Source organism: Schistocerca cancellata, chromosome 1, assembly GCF_023864275.1.
Source record: "Schistocerca cancellata isolate TAMUIC-IGC-003103 chromosome 1, iqSchCanc2.1, whole genome shotgun sequence".
In the NCBI taxonomy this organism is placed as follows: Eukaryota; Metazoa; Arthropoda; class Insecta; order Orthoptera; family Acrididae; genus Schistocerca; species Schistocerca cancellata.
In genome coordinates, this window is record NC_064626.1 from 273803314 (window position 1) to 273819320 (window position 16007).

The window sequence follows — 16007 nt, forward strand, 5'->3', positions numbered from 1 at the left end:
CCCCACACCCCTGCGCCCCATATGGGCGGAGGGTGGGGGTGAACTGTTGGCGGTACAGGAAACCCATTCTTCAGCCAACTGATAATAAAATTTAAAGGAAACAAATAGGGAAGATATTTATATTAAATTTAAAACCTTTTAGAAATGAAAAATAAAATTGAAGTTTTTAGGTATATGAGAGATATGATCCCTTTCACTGGTAATTAAAAACAGTAAAAACACAATAAGAGCTATTTAAAAAAGTCTAAAACTTGACGCCGAAGCACTGATGTCTGAATGAAGCATGTTCCTGTCACTAAGAAGTGGAAGGACCTGAGCTGGGATGGGGAGTCTGTTGTTGAAAGGGGGGGGGGGGGAGTTGGCCGATGAGGAAGGTAGAAATATGGCGGTATAGGGATGGAGGACTGGTGCACTGGAGTGGTGGAGTAGAAGTTTCTGTAGGGACAGAAAGTGGGGTAGAGCAGCGGGAATGGTGACGCAAATGGTTGTTGGGAAAAGGGCTGGGGAGAGAAAGGCAGATGAAAAAATAGAAGGGGTAAGGAAATGTGTGGAGGGGAGGGGAGCGAGAGGAAGCCCTTATGAGGTGGAATGAATGGCGTAACTGGTAGGATGGGTAAATGTGTCGGAGTTCATGATCTGTGAGAACGAGATGGATGAGGTTTCTTTGGAAGAGTGTATGGAGAGTAATGTAGGTATACGGGCGATGGAATGTGTTGGTAAAGGCGGTTGGTGGGATGTGTTAGTTACAGTTCGCTCATCGGCATTTTAACGCTCATTCTTCCCGCGAATGGAACGGGAAGAAACACTAATAGCCTACTTGGTACAGTGGGAAGTACCGTCTGTACTTCACAGTCGTTGGCAGAGAAAAATGCCGGATATAGCATTTATGAAATTCAACTTACAATTACACATAATAAATCAATAGATGCATAGTTTCCTGTCTCCTGTGTCTTCCGTTAGAAACCACTACTATCAAAGAAGGTTACTACTGACAAGAGTCTTTTATTCTTTTACAATTTGCCAGGTCTGAATCTGTTGTTACAGATCAACGTGCGTTCATTATTAAGTTCCATTGCAATCCTCCAAGTAATAATAACACCTGTAGGTGGTACCAAGAGTCTGAAGACACCCGCTGTGTTTGGAGGGAAGAGTACGGGGCGACCAAGAATGACGAACGTATTGAAAGAGTCAGAGAGTCTTTCACCTGTAGCCCTAAGATATCAGTTCGGAAGGCTAGTCGTGAAATAACAATTGCCGTGACGTCTGTTTGAGGATTTCTAAGGAAATGCTTACAACTGCATCCTTGTCGTCTGTAGCTGTTACAAGGTCTAAAGCCTACAGGCTAAGGTTTATGTGCCAACATTACAAACGAAATGTTGTTGCATTACGATTAAGATTTCCCGGATCTTGTTGTCTTTAGTGATGAATCAGCATTCTCCTAAATGGAAACGTGAATGCACGTAATGTGTGCATCTGAGGGTCAGCAAATCTTCACGCGATGGTACAGTTGCAACGAGACTCCCATAAACTGAATGATCTTTGTGCCATATCTCGGAGAAAAGACTATGGGCCTTTCTTTTTCGGTGAAGCAACTGTAACTGGTGTTTTTTATCTTGACGTGCTATAACTATGGCTCTTTCGTCAGTTGGAGGGCGAGGACCTCGCTGTTTGGCCCTCTCCTCTAAATCAACTAACCAACCTCAATTGAAAGAAACTGAATCACAGAGCTTTATTTGGCAGCAAGACGCCGTGCCGCCTTATTGACGTAACTCAGTACGCAATTGGTTAAACGGCATTGTACCCGACCGCTGGACTGGCTGCAAGGGGCCGGATGACAAAGCTTGTTTCGCGTGGACTTCACGTTCAGCCGATCTGATGCCACGAGATTTTTACCTTTTGAGGATCATAAAGAGTCATGCGTACAGATAAAGGGTTGGGAAGAACTCGCACATTGACAGAATGTGTGCCATGTGATGCGAATGGTGCTCACATCGAACACTTGTAGGATAAACCGTTTGAGTTGCTCTTTCACTTGAAGTATTATTTGTAATTTTAAGTTGAATGTAGTAAACGTTACAAAGCCTTAACACCCCGATATTAATTTTGAAACACAGCCTAACATTCAGAACACATTTGGCATTCGAAGAAAAAGCCAATATGTTGCATAGACATGGATCTGAAAACGCTTTGTTTCCATGTTAGAACTCATTTTTTACATCTCTTGATAGTACGTTAATCACAGGAAACTTGCGGAACAAAACATGCTGATATATCGTATGATCCTCCTCCTTGGATAACATGTAACTAGATACCTTTGAAGGGTGGAAATGTCAAACATTCTAAGTACTAAATCGCTCATTTGTCAAGGCGATACAAAAAGTAGTGTATCTCTTTCTGTACATAACTTATTTCTATCCAAAAAAATTGAGACGATATTCTTATAGCATAGAACTAAAAACTCACCCCATCAGTGAAAAAAACAAAAGAGAAAAATTAAAAATGAATTTTTTGAGAACTTACGAAGTTCATTACCAGGGAACCGACTGGTTCTAATTGACAGTAAGACAGTTTTTGTTTCAATTGCCATTATCATCAGGTGTCTGCGTTTTATTTGTGATACTAAAACTACAGAAATGCCAACGCCTTGCCACAGTGGTAACACCGGTTCCCGTCAGATCACCGAAGCTAAGCGCTTTCAGGCTGGGCTAGCACTTGAATGGGTGGCGGCCGGTCGCAACCGTTGGGCTTTCCAAGGCCTCTTCGGAGGGAGTTTAGGTTTTAGAACTACAGAAATATGACAATAATACACTCCTGGAAATGGAAAAAAGAACACATTGACACCGGTGTGTCAGACCCACCATACTTGCTCCGGACACTGCGAGAGGGCTGTACAAGCAATGATCACACGCACGGCACAGCGGACACACCAGGAACCGCGGTGTTGGCCGTCGAATGGCGCTAGCTGCGCAGCATTTGTGCACCGCCGCCGTCAGTGTCAGCCAGTTTGCCGTGGCATACGGAGCTCCATCGCAGTCTTTAACACTGCTAGCATGCCGCGACAGCGTGGACGTGAACCGTACGTGCAGTTGACGGACTTTGAGCGAGGGCGTATAGTGGGCATGCGGGAGGCCGGGTGGACGTACCGCCGAATTGCTCAACACGTGGGGCGTGAGGTCTCCACAGTACATCGATGTTGTCGCCAGTGGTCGGCGGAAGGTGCACGTGCCCGTCGACCTGGGACTGGACCGCAGCGACGCACGGATGCACGCCAAGACCGTAGGATCCTACGCAGTGCCGTAGGGGACCGCACCGCCACTTCCCAGCAAATTAGGGACACTGTTGCTCCTGGGGTATCGGCGAGGACCATTCGCAACCGTCTCCATGAAGCTGGGCTACGGTCCCGCACACCGTTAGGCCGTCTTCCGCTCACGCCACAACATCGTGCAGCCCGCCTCCAGTGGTGTCGCGACAGGCGTGAATGGAGGGACGAATGGAGACGTGTCGTCTTCAGCGATGAGAGTCGCTTCTGCCTTGGTGCCAATGATGGTCGTATGCGTGTTTGGCGCCGTGCAGGAGAGCGCCACAATCAGGACTGCATACGACCGAGGCACATAGGGCCAACACCCGGCATCATGGTGTGGGGAGCGATCTCCTACACTGGCCGTACACCACTGGTGATCGTCGAGGGGACACTGAATAGTGCACGGTACATCCAAACCGTCATCGAACCCATCGTTCTACCATTCCTAGATCGGCAAGGGAACTTGCTGTTCCAACAGGACAATGCACGTCCGCATGTATCCCGTGCCACCCAACGTGCTCTAGAAGGTGTACGTCAACTACCCTGGCCAGCAAGATCTCCGGATCTGTCCCCCATTGAGCATGTTTAGGACTGGATGAAGCGTCGTCTCACGCGGTCTGCACGTCCAGCATGAACGCTGGTCCAACTGAGGCGCCAGGTGGCATGGCAAGCCGTTCCACAGGACTACATCCAGCATCTCTACGATCGTCTCCATGGGAGAATAGCAGCCTGCATTGCTGCGAAATGTGGATGTACACTGTACTAGTGCCGACATTGTGCATGCTCTGTTGCCTGTGTCTATGTGCCTGTGGTTCTGTCAGTGTGATCATGTGATGTATCTGACCCCAGGAATGTGTCAATAAAGTTTCCCCTTCCTGGGACAATGAATTCATGGTGTTCTTATTTCAATTTCCAGGAGTGTATTTAACTAGCAGAACTGTAGACAACAAAAATTTATAAAGTTTTTGCCTGAGAACAACAACATTAAATTCATGTAAAAATCTCCCGATACTGACTTCTGTTGCTTAAACATCCCCTTCCTGGGGCTCCGATGTTGCAAAGTTTACTGTAGATCTCCCTCTACGATTGAAGAAGAAATGGCAACATCTTCAGCACATATTCCTGTTTTACAGCTGATAAACATGATTGATCTTTCTGATGAAGTACTGCATGGCAGACATCAGCCATGGTCTTCCCTATTCTAAATAATCTTACACTTTTCCATTCTTTTGTTCAGACCAATAATTTTTAATAGTTATTTGAGATGGGTGAGTATGAGACACTTTGTTCACACTGCAATTAGCGACCTTATACGCCTGCATGACAACAGTGTTACAGCAGCACCTTTAAAACCCGAGAAGCCAGTCTTATGTATAGTAATTGCATAGAAAGGGTTCATAGCTTCAGCTGACTCAACAATTTTATGTAAAGTTTGTGCAACACAGGCCTTCCTTAGTTTTTCTATAACTGAAAAATCTCTGTCGCAGCTCAAAATGCTGAGCCCGCTCACCATCATCCGATGTTAAACGGAGGAGGCCTTGACGCATGGCCCTTGGACATCCAGGGCGAAGCACTGCTTGACGCAAAGGACCATAAGCCATTTAGTAATGAGCGTCTTAAATATTTCCTCCGTGATCTGACGCTTGGAACAAATCTAGGGACATGCAAGAGAGTACCGATAACACAATAGCACTGAAACGAGTTTTTTTTTTTTTATTGGCACTTAGAGGATTTGACATTTCCACTCATCATTAGCCCATGGTACTAACTCGGCCGTATCTTCGAGCGCACCCCAAAAAAGAGGGATGAGCAACGCTAGTAACCAACTACCACTCCTTGATCTGTTTAACGAAATCCGTGTGAGTCCATCAACAGGCACTGTCAGGTGTAAATTGATTATCACTCACTGTTTAATATTCCTAACTGAGTTGTCCAGTACAAACATATGATCTGATACTATTACATTGGTATGTCAATTTGCACGCCTCCCTTTCATTCGCTACGGATAATTTGTGCTATATTTATGTGGGTGGTCGCACGGCTTGTGGTAGTGAGTGTACTGAGCTTTGTACCAAGCCCGGCACCGACTGCTCCACAGGTCTGATATCCTGCTGACACATGCGGTTGACAAATCAGAGCGGTTTCTGGGAATACCAGTGAAATCTTGCTTCTCCACCAGCAAGGGAAATCTCTTCTCGACATCCACCAAACACGCTAGGCCGTCACTTGTACTCCCAACACCGCATATCACGTTGTCAAACACTCTTACTCGTTCGTTGACACTAGCCTCTGTAGCCGAGGTCACGCCGGCACGGTAGCTCAGTGTGTTCGGTCAGAGGGTTAGCTGCCATCTGTAATAATTTATTTATAAAAAAACTGAGTGAATGAATCAACGAAGAACTTGAACGGGTCTCATGGGAAGCCCGCCCCGAACAAATGGAACGAAACAATAACGAACAAAATTAGATCAACAACAAAAATAAAGGTCGCTAGCATACGCCTGTGCTGTGCGCTCGACTCGGAGGAAAGTGGGTTCGAATCCTGGTGGTGGATGAAATTTTCAGTGCCAGTGGTGCTGTAAAGTTCCTGGTTACTAGTCTTTGTGTCAATGTCCTGGATTAAATCTCAAATCTCTCCGCAGTGTCTCATGAAGTCACAGGTGACACTGTTGATCTCGTAGCAGTCCGTCCGTCGGATGGGGACGTTGAGTTCGGCGGCCCCCTTCGTGTTTTTCGAGAGAAGTAGGCTATGTCCCATCACCGGATTTCACACTCTCTCAACGTCATCATACGACACAAAGCTAACACGTATCCATTATGCTCACCTACAATCCACAAAAACACATACGGTACAACTCTCACTTATCCGCAAGGAAAGGCGCCAATGTGCGCCGAGCAAGAACACCCTTTCTGCTTTGCTGAACCCACCCCGTGAGATATCAGAGCCAACAACGCTATACGACGTTTAATGTTTGCCTACACTACCGAAAAATTGTCTCACACCTACTTTGAAACGTCCCCTTAGAAAAATTAATGAATTACTGTGCTGATAAACCTCTTACATTATTTGATTTTCAAACAGCTGAGCAGAACTGAACGTACTCAGACATTTCGCTCTTTATCTATTCTGATCAACACTAAACTGACAGCCAACATTTTCAGCGCAACGCAATCTGACTTTCAATAACCCCTACAAGAGAATGGCCCTGACTAACATTAACCTATACGTTTCGCAAATCACTTACCTCACAAAAATCTTCGTTACTCGAACTACTGCAATACAGCGAGCGCCACTACTGCCAGCTAAATAAAAGATTCTAACTACTGAAGGCACTAACTACTGATAGGCATAGTTAGCAAATGAAAGATTTTGATAGAGAACAAACAGTGTATTTACCATAATAGTGTTCAAAAGCCATAAAATATATAATTTCGCCATCTCTCTCCCCACATCCACCACTGCTGGCGGCTCACCTCCAACTGCGCAACGCTACGCGCTGTTAGCAGCCAACTGCCCAACACTACAATAGCATATACTCCAACAATGCAAACAAACCACAGCCTTCACACAGCACAGTCAGTGATTTTCATATAGAACGCTACGTGGCGTCACCAACATAAAAACCTCAACAGCCTACTTACAACTTATTCGTTTCCCTGAATTTCCAGGCGCCCTGCTGCGTTGCGAAAGGGCACCGCCTCCCTCGGCCTTTGCTGTTGGAAACAGGCATCGACGCTTTGAACTTGTTGAACTGCTGGGTATGCATTGTATACACTAAAAGTGTATCAAAGTGGAGGAGGAATTTCACAGCTTGAAGGTGTTTCATCTCTAAAAAGAACAAAAGAGAGTGCGGCTCAACTTCTCGCCGACATAGAGGTTATTAGGGACGGAAAACAAGCTCGGATTCGACAACGATGTAGATGGAAATTATTACGATTTTTTTTTTCAAAAGAAAAACTATGGCATTTGTCTTCAGCGATTTAGGAAAACTAAGGGGAAACCTAAATTCGGTTGAACGATCAGAGATTTGAACCGCTTTCCCTCCAATGCGAGTCTTGGTTTGGTTAGTGAATTGCGAGAAAATGCTCACGAAAATGTGCAGAACGGCAAAGTGAGTCCCTCTACTTGGACTTATCTACGAATATTGCATATAGCTTAGGTGTTCATATTAAAATTCACAAAACATCGATTTAGAAATATATGCAGACCCTTTACTAGGTTAGTGCTTGTCCCACACCAGAAGCTTCTAGATCGTGCCTCAAGTCGCTCTCAAGCTTCCTGGTTGCCAGGGGGAAATTTCTGAAAAGCGATTAAACACAGGCCACTTAGAAATTATTGATCGCTTCATTCTTAAAGTACCCCTAACCCCCTCCCCCCCCTCTGCCCTCATAAAAAAAAATAACAGTCCAAAGAGATTATGTCAAGTGAACGTGGTTATTACAATATTGGACCGTCTCTACAGATCCATCTCGTCAGAAAATTTTCATCCAAGAACTGGGAAACAAAGAAAGTAGTAAGGAAAGAAGATTAGATTTTAACGTCGCGTCGAATACTTGGTTATTAACGCCGGAACTCAAGGTCGGACTGGATAAGGGCAAGAAATGAAAAGGGCGCGTCCTTTCCAAAGAAACTATCCGGTATTTACTCATACTATTTATCCTAGCAGTAGTGTCTTGCAGAATGTGAGTCCAGTGCATTTTCATTCCACCATCTAGCTCGGTTCATTTGCGTATTAAATCGACGCAGAGTGACCAAGACATGCTTTTAAAAAAATAGGGAAAAAAAGATCTTGCTCCAGGATAACGGGTCCGCTTGCTCACCTGTACTTCAGACGACAAAATTATGCGACTCGGGCTACGACATAGTTCATCCAGCGCCAAAAGCAGCTTTGAGAAAAGACATCTTCGAATGAAAAGTTTATCTCTGCTGAAAACAAATTGTTTTGCGAAGGAATATGAATGGAAAAAAGTTTGCATACACGTGGAGTAAATCCACCGAGATCAACTGCGATTATGTCGCAAATATGTTTTGCAGAAAAATCATCTAATTTCTTTTTGCTTAACTTCAGTCTATTCTGACGCAGGACCGAAAGGCGCATGGCTGCAGAGGAATGGGCTAGAATCCCAATATATGTAGACGGAAGTGCCCTGACCATACTGCCAGTCGAAGGATAGTGTGATACTTTTCTTGTGCCGTGCTGCAAAGCACACGTTACTGTCCTTGCGCTGGCTGCGTGCAGAAAAGTGCGGCGTGACAGGGTTTGAAACCGCGACTTACACACGCGTGATTGCGGCCGAGACGTGGCATCTTTTACGGGACACTCATTATCATTAAAATTAATAACCATCGCAAGTTCGCAACACCAAAAAATAAATGTAGAGTAATGAAATTTTAGGAATACATGTGTCCATGTAACAAAGTTAAGTGATTAACATTGCAACATCACATGTTAACGTAAGTGCGAGTAAGCTAGTGCAAATGTGAAATGCTGGTACATTAATAACCGCCTTAACCGCCAGGACGTTGAATGCAAGCATACAAATGTGCATACATCGTGTTGTACAGGTGCCGGCTGTCAGTTTGTGGGATGCCTGTTGCACTTGCTCGGTGAATACGAGGCGGTTAATGCTGGTTGTAGATGGTGCTGGAGTTGTCGTCCAATGTTGTCTCATGTGAACTCGATTGGAGACAGATCTGGCGATCGAACAGGCCACTGCAACATATACACTTTATAGAGCATGTTTGGTTACAACGCAGTATGTACGTGAGCGTTATCCAGTTAGAAAACACCGCCTGGAATGCTGTTCATGCACTGCACCACAACAGGTCAAATCACCAGACTGACATACGAATTTGCAGTCAGCGTGCGTGAGATAAACACGACAGTGCTTCTACTGTAACACGAAATCGCATTCCAGACCGTAATTCCAGGTGTAGGTTCAGCGTATCCACCATGCAGAAAAGTTAGTTGCAGGCCCTCAACTGAGCTCCTTCTAACGAACACACGGCCATCACTGGCACGGGGGCAGAACCAACTCATCAGAAAACACAATAGACCTCTACCCTGTCGTCCAATGAGCTCTCGCTCACTGAAGTCGCAAAAGGCGATGGTTTGGGATCAGCGGAATGCACGCTACAAGAAGTCGGGCTCGGTGCTGGTTCAAATGGTTCAAATGGCTCTGAGCACTATGGGACTTAACTTCTGAGGTCATCAGTCCCCTCGAACTTAGAACTACACTCCTGGAAATTGAAATAAGAACACCGTGAATTCATTGTCCCAGGAAGGGGAAACTTTATTGACACATTCCTGGGGTCAGATACATCACATGATCACACTGACAGAACCACAGGCACATAGACACAGGCAACAGAGCAGGCACAATGTCGGCACTAGTACAGTGTATATCCACCTTTCGCAGCAATGCAGGCTGCTATTCTCCCATGGAGACGATCGTAGAGATGCTGGATGTAGTCCTGTGGAACGGCTTGCCATGCCATTTCCACCTGGCGCCTCAGTTGGACCAGCGTTCGTGCTGGACGTGCAGACCGCGTGAGACGACGCTTCATCCAGTCCCAAACATGCTCAATGGGGGACAGATCCGGAGATCCTGCTGGCCAGGGTAGTTGACTTACACCTTCTAGAGCACGTTGGGTGGCACGGGATACATGCGGACGTGCATTGTCCTGTTGGAACAGCAAGTTCCCTTGCCGGTCTAGGAATGGTAGAACGATGGGTTCGGTGACGGTTTGGATGTACCGTGCACTATTCAGTGTCCCCTCGACGATCACCAGTGGTGTACGGCCAGTGTAGGAGATCGCTCCCCACACCATGATGCCGGGTGTTGGCCCTGTGTGCCTCGGTCGTATGCAGTCCTGATTGTGGCGCTCACCTGCACGGCGCCAAACACGCATACGACCATCATTGGCACCAAGGCAGAAGCGACTCTCATCGCTGAAGACGACACGTCTCCATTCGTCCCTCCATTCACGCCTGTCGCGACACCACTGGAGGCGGGCTGCACGATGTTGGGGCGTGAGCGGAAGACGGCCTAATGGTGTGCGGGACCGTAGCCCAGGTTCATGGAGACGGTTGCGAATGGTCCTCGCCGATACCCCAGGAGCAACAGTGTCCCTAATTTGCTGGGAAGTGGCGGTGCGGTCCCCTACGGCACTGCGTAGGATCCTACGGTCTTGGCGTGCATCCGTGCGTCGCTGCGGTCCGGTCCCAGGTCGACGGGCACGTGCACCTTCCGCCGACCACTGGCGACAACATCGATGTACTGTGGAGACCTCACGCCCCACGTGTTGAGCAATTCGGCGGTACGTCCACCCGGCCTCCCGCATGCCCACTATACGCCCTCGCTCAAAGTCCGTCAACTGCACATACGGTTCACGTCCACGCTGTCGCGGCATGCTACCAGTGTTAAAGACTGCGATGGAGCTCCGTATGCCACGGCAAACTGGCTGACACTGACGGCGGCGGTGCACAAACGCTGCGCAGCTAGCGCCTTTCGACGGCCAACACCGCGGTTCCTGGTGTGTCCGCTGTGCCGTGCGTGTGATCATTGCTTGTACAGCCCTCTCGCAGTGTCCGGAGCAAGTATGGTGGGTCTGACACACCGGTGTCAATGTGTTCTTTTTTCCATTTCCAGGAGTGTACTTAAACCTAACTAACCTAAGGACATCACACACATCCATGCCCGAGGCAGGATTTGAACCTGCGACCGTAGCGGTCGCGCGGTTCCAGACTGTAGTGCCTAAAACCGCTCGGCATACACGGCCGGCTGGCTCGGAGCTGTCCTGAAAGCAGCCGATTAGTTCACTGTGGTGCCAAGTCCTTATCAAGTTCCTGCTGCAGGTGCAGAACATACACCAGATCGTACTGCACCTGTAGCAGCAATTTGAGCAGTAGTTGGCCACACGCCGAACGCGATGATCCTCCCTGTCGGTAGTGTCACGTGGCCGTCCGAAGCACGGTCTTCTTGCGACCGTACTTCTCGTATCCACCGCTGCCAGCAGTCATGTTCATTGGCTACATTCCTGCCCTCTCTCTGTAGTATCGCAGAAGGAACATCTATCTTCTCGTACCCCTGTTACACGTCCTCGTTCAAATGATGGCGCGAAAGTTGAATAGACATAATCTTTGAGATGTAGATACATGCCTACCAACTTTTATGTACGTCGCGCAACTCCTTCTTGGCTCTGAGCACTATGGGACTCAACTTCTGAGGTCATTAGTCCCCTAGAACTTAGAACTAGTTAAACCTAACTAACCTAAGGACATCACACACATCCATGCCCGAGGCAGGATTCGAACCTGCGACCGTAGCGGTCACGCGGTTTCAGACTGCAGCGCCTAGAACCGCACGGCCACACCGGCCGGCTAGACTCCTTCTTGGTGCTGCGATTTCTTTCCATCGGTGTACAGGGTGGTCCATTGATTGTGACCGGACCAAATATCTCACGAAATAAGCATCAAACGAAAAAACTACAAAGAACGAAACTTGTCGAGCTTGAAGAGGGAAACCAGGTGGCGCTATGGTTGGCCCGCTAGATGCCGCTGCCATAGGTCAAACGGATATCAACTGCGTTTTTTAAATACGAACCCCCATTTTTTTTATTACATATTCGTGTAGTACGTAAAGAAATATCAATGTTTCAGTTGGACCACTTTTTTCGCTTTGTGATAGATGGCGCTGTAATAGTCACAATCAAATGGCTCACAATTGTAGACGAACAGTTGGTAACAGGTAGGTTTTTTAAATTAAAATACAGAAAGTAGGTATGTTTGAACATTTTATTTCCGCTGTTTCAATGTGATACGTGTATCTTTGTGAACTTGTCATTTCTGAGAACGCATGCTGTTACAGAGTGATTACCTGTAAATACCACATTAACATGCCAACTAGCACTGCAGATGATGAAGAAATTGATGATATGTATGATGAGACAAAATAAATTATTCAGGTAGTCAAGGGAGACGAAAATTTAATGGGTGACTGGAATTCGAGGGTAGGAAAAGGGAGAGAAGGAAATATAGTGGGTGAATATGGATTGGGGGAGAGAAATGAAACAGGAAGCCGTCTGGTAGAATTTTGCACAGAACATAACTTAATTATAGCTAACACTTGGTTCAAGAATCATAAAAGAAGGTTGTATACGTGGAAGAATCCTGGAGATACTAGCAGGTATCACATAGATTATATAATGGTAAGACAGAGATTTAGGAACCAGGTTTCAAATTGTAAGGCATTTCCAGGGGCAGATGTGGACTCTGACCACAATCTATTGGTTATGAACTGTAGATTAAAACTGAAGAAACTGCAAAAAGGTGGGAATTTAAGGAGATGGGACCTGGATAAACTGACTAAATCAGAGGTTGTACAGAGTTTCATGGAGAGCATAAGGGAACAATTGACAGGAATGGGGGAAAGAAATACAGTAGAAGAAGAATGGGTAGCTCTGAGAGATGAAGTAGTGACGGCAGCAGAGGATCAAGTAGGTAAAAAGATGAGGGCTAGTAGAAATCCTTGGGTAACAGAAGAAATATTGAATTTAATTGATGAAAAGAGAAAATATAAAAACGCAGTAAATGAAGCAGGTAAAAGGGAATACAAACGTCTCAAAAATGAGATCGACAGGAAGTGCAAAATGGCTAAGCGGGGATGGCTAGAGGACAAATGTAAGGAATTATAGGCTTATCTCACGAGGGACAAGATAGATACTGCCTACAGGAAAATAAAGAGACCTTTGGAGAAAAGAGAGCCACTTGTATGAATATCAAGAGCTCAGATGGAAACCCAGTTCTAAGCAATGAGGGGAAAGCAGAAAGGTGGAAGGAGTATATAGAGGATTGTACTTGAGGACAATATTATGGAAATGAAAGAGTTTTTTTTGTGGTTTTAGGGCGCACAACTTCAATGGTCATTAGCGCCCTGACTACTCTAAGAATGCACCGCGAGGCACAAGTTGACAACAACAACTAAAAGGGAAAACACGATAAAAGACAGACTGACAGGCATAGGATTAAAAAACAGCATCATCAAATGTCCTTAGAAAGGTTTGTCAAATTGATAAAACGAAGAACACGAGCAGCTGCTCGTGGGTCATCCGCTAAAATGGCATCGAAAGTACTTGGCAGTTTAAGATCTAGGCGCAGTGTGTTAAAATCTGGACAGGACATTAAAATGTGTCGAACCGTCAGCAAGTGCCCACATGGGCAGAACGGCGCCGGCGCAGCCGTCAGCAGATGGCGATGGCTGAACCGGCAGTGTCCAATTCTTAACCGGGCCAAAACTACCTCCTCCCGCCGAGAAGGGCGTGAGGAGGACGCCCAAGCCACGGGAAGAGGTTTTAAGGCCCGAAGCTTGTTGTCTGTAAGTGCAGCCCAATCGGCATGCCACAGCGATAAAATGCGCCGACAAATGACCCTGCTAAAATCGGACGAAGGGACACAACAAGAAGCTGTCCGAGGCTGGAGGACCGCAGCCTTGGCCGCGGCATCTGCAGCTTCGTTCCCAGGGATACCGACATGGCCAGGAACCCACATAAAGCTAACCGGAGAACCGACGTCCACCAGCTGCTGAAGAGAGCGTTGGATCCGGTGTACGAAAGGGTGAACCGGGTACGGATCACTGAGGCTCTGGATGGCGCTCAGGGAATCGGAGCAGATGACATAAGCAGAATGTCGGTGGCGGCAGATGTAAAGAACAGCCTGGTAGAGGGCAAAGAGCTCAGCTGTGAAGACCGAACAATGGCCATGGAGCCGGTATTTGAAACTTTGTGCCCCAACAATAAAGGAACACCCGACCCCGTCATTGGTCTTAGAGCCATCTGTATAAATGAAAGTCATGTTGATGAACTTCGAACGAAGTTCCAAAAAACGGGAGTGGTAGACCGAACCGGGGGTAACCTCTTCTGGGAGCGAGCTGAGGTCAAGGTGAACGCGGACCTGAGCCTGGAGCCAAGGTGGCGTGTGGCTCTCGCCCACTCGAAAGGTTGCAGGGAGTGAAAAATTAAGGTGTTGAAGGAGGCGACGAAAGCGAACTCCAGGGGGTAGCAGGGCAGAGACATACAACCCGTATTGACGGTCAAGAGAGTCGTCAAAAAAGGAACGATAAGACGGATGGTCGGGCATTGACAGTAGCCGACAGGCATACCGACAAAGCAGTATATCGCGCCGGTAGGTGAGTGGCAATTCGCCAGCGTCAGCATGAAGACTCTCTACGGGACTAGTATAAAATGCTCCGATCGCAAGTCGTAAACCCCTGGAAATGAAAGAGGATGTAGAAGAAGATGAAATGGGAGATACGATACTGCGTGAAGAGTTTGACAGAGCACTGAAAGACCTGAGTCGAAACAAGGCCCTGGGAGTAGACAACATTCCACTGGAACTACTGACGGCCTTGGGAGAGCCAGTCCTGACAAAACTCTACCATCTGGTGAGCAAGATGTATGAGACAGGCGAAATACCATCAGACTTCAAGAAGAATATAATAATTCCAATCCCAAAGAAAGCAGGTGTTGACAGATGTGAAAATTACCGAACTATCAGTTTAATAAGTCACAGCTGCAAAATACTAACGCGTATTCTTTACAGACGAATGGAAAAACTGGTAGAAGCCGACCTTGGCGAAGATCAGTTTGGATTCCGCAGAAATGTTGGAACACGTGAGGCAATACTGACCCTACGACTTATCTTGGAAAATAGATTAAGGAAAGGCAAACCTACATTTCTAACATCTGTAGACTTAGAGAAAGCTTTTGACAACGTTGACTGGAATACTCTCTTTCAAATTCTGAAGGTGGCAGGGGTAAAATACTGGGAGCGAAAGGCTATTTACAATTTGTACAGAAACCAGATGGCAGTTATAAGAGTCGAGGGGTATGAAAGGGAAGCAGTGGTTGGGAAGGGAGTGAGACAGGTTTGTAGGCTCTCCCCGATGTTATTCAATCTGTATATTGAGCAAGCAGTAAAGGAAACAAAAGAAAAATTCGGAGTAGGTATTAAAGTCCATGGAGAAGAAATAAAAACTTTGAGGTTCGCCGATGACATTGTCATTCTGTCAGAGACAGCAAAGGACTTGGAAGAGCAGTTGAACGGAATGGATAGTGTCTTGAAAGGAGGATATGAGATGAACATCAACAAAAGCAAATCGAGGATAATGGAATGTAGTCAAATTAAGTCGGGTGATGCTGAGGGAATTAGATTAGGAAATGAGACGCTTAAAGTAGTAAAGGAGTTTTGCTATTTGGGAAGCAAAATAACTGACGATGGTCGAAGTAGGGAGGATATAAAAGGTAGACTGGCAATGGCAAGGAAAGCGTTTCTGAAGAAGAGAAATTTGGTAACATCGAGTATAGATTTAAGTGTCAGGAAGTCGTTTCTGAAAGTATTTGTATGGAGTGTAGCCATGTGTGGAAGTGGAACATGGACGATAAATAGTTTGGACAAGAAAAGAATAGAAGCTTTGGAAATGTGGTGCTATAGAAGAATGCTGAAGATTAGATGGGTAGATCACATAACTAATGAGGAGGTATTGAATAGAATTGGGGAGAAGAGGAGTTTGTGGCACAACTTGACTAGAAGGAGAGATCGGTTGGTAGGACATGTTCTGAGGCATCAAGGGATCACAAATTTAGCATTGGAGGGCAGCGTGGAAGGTAAAAATCGTAGAGGGAGACTAAGAGATGAATACACTAAGCA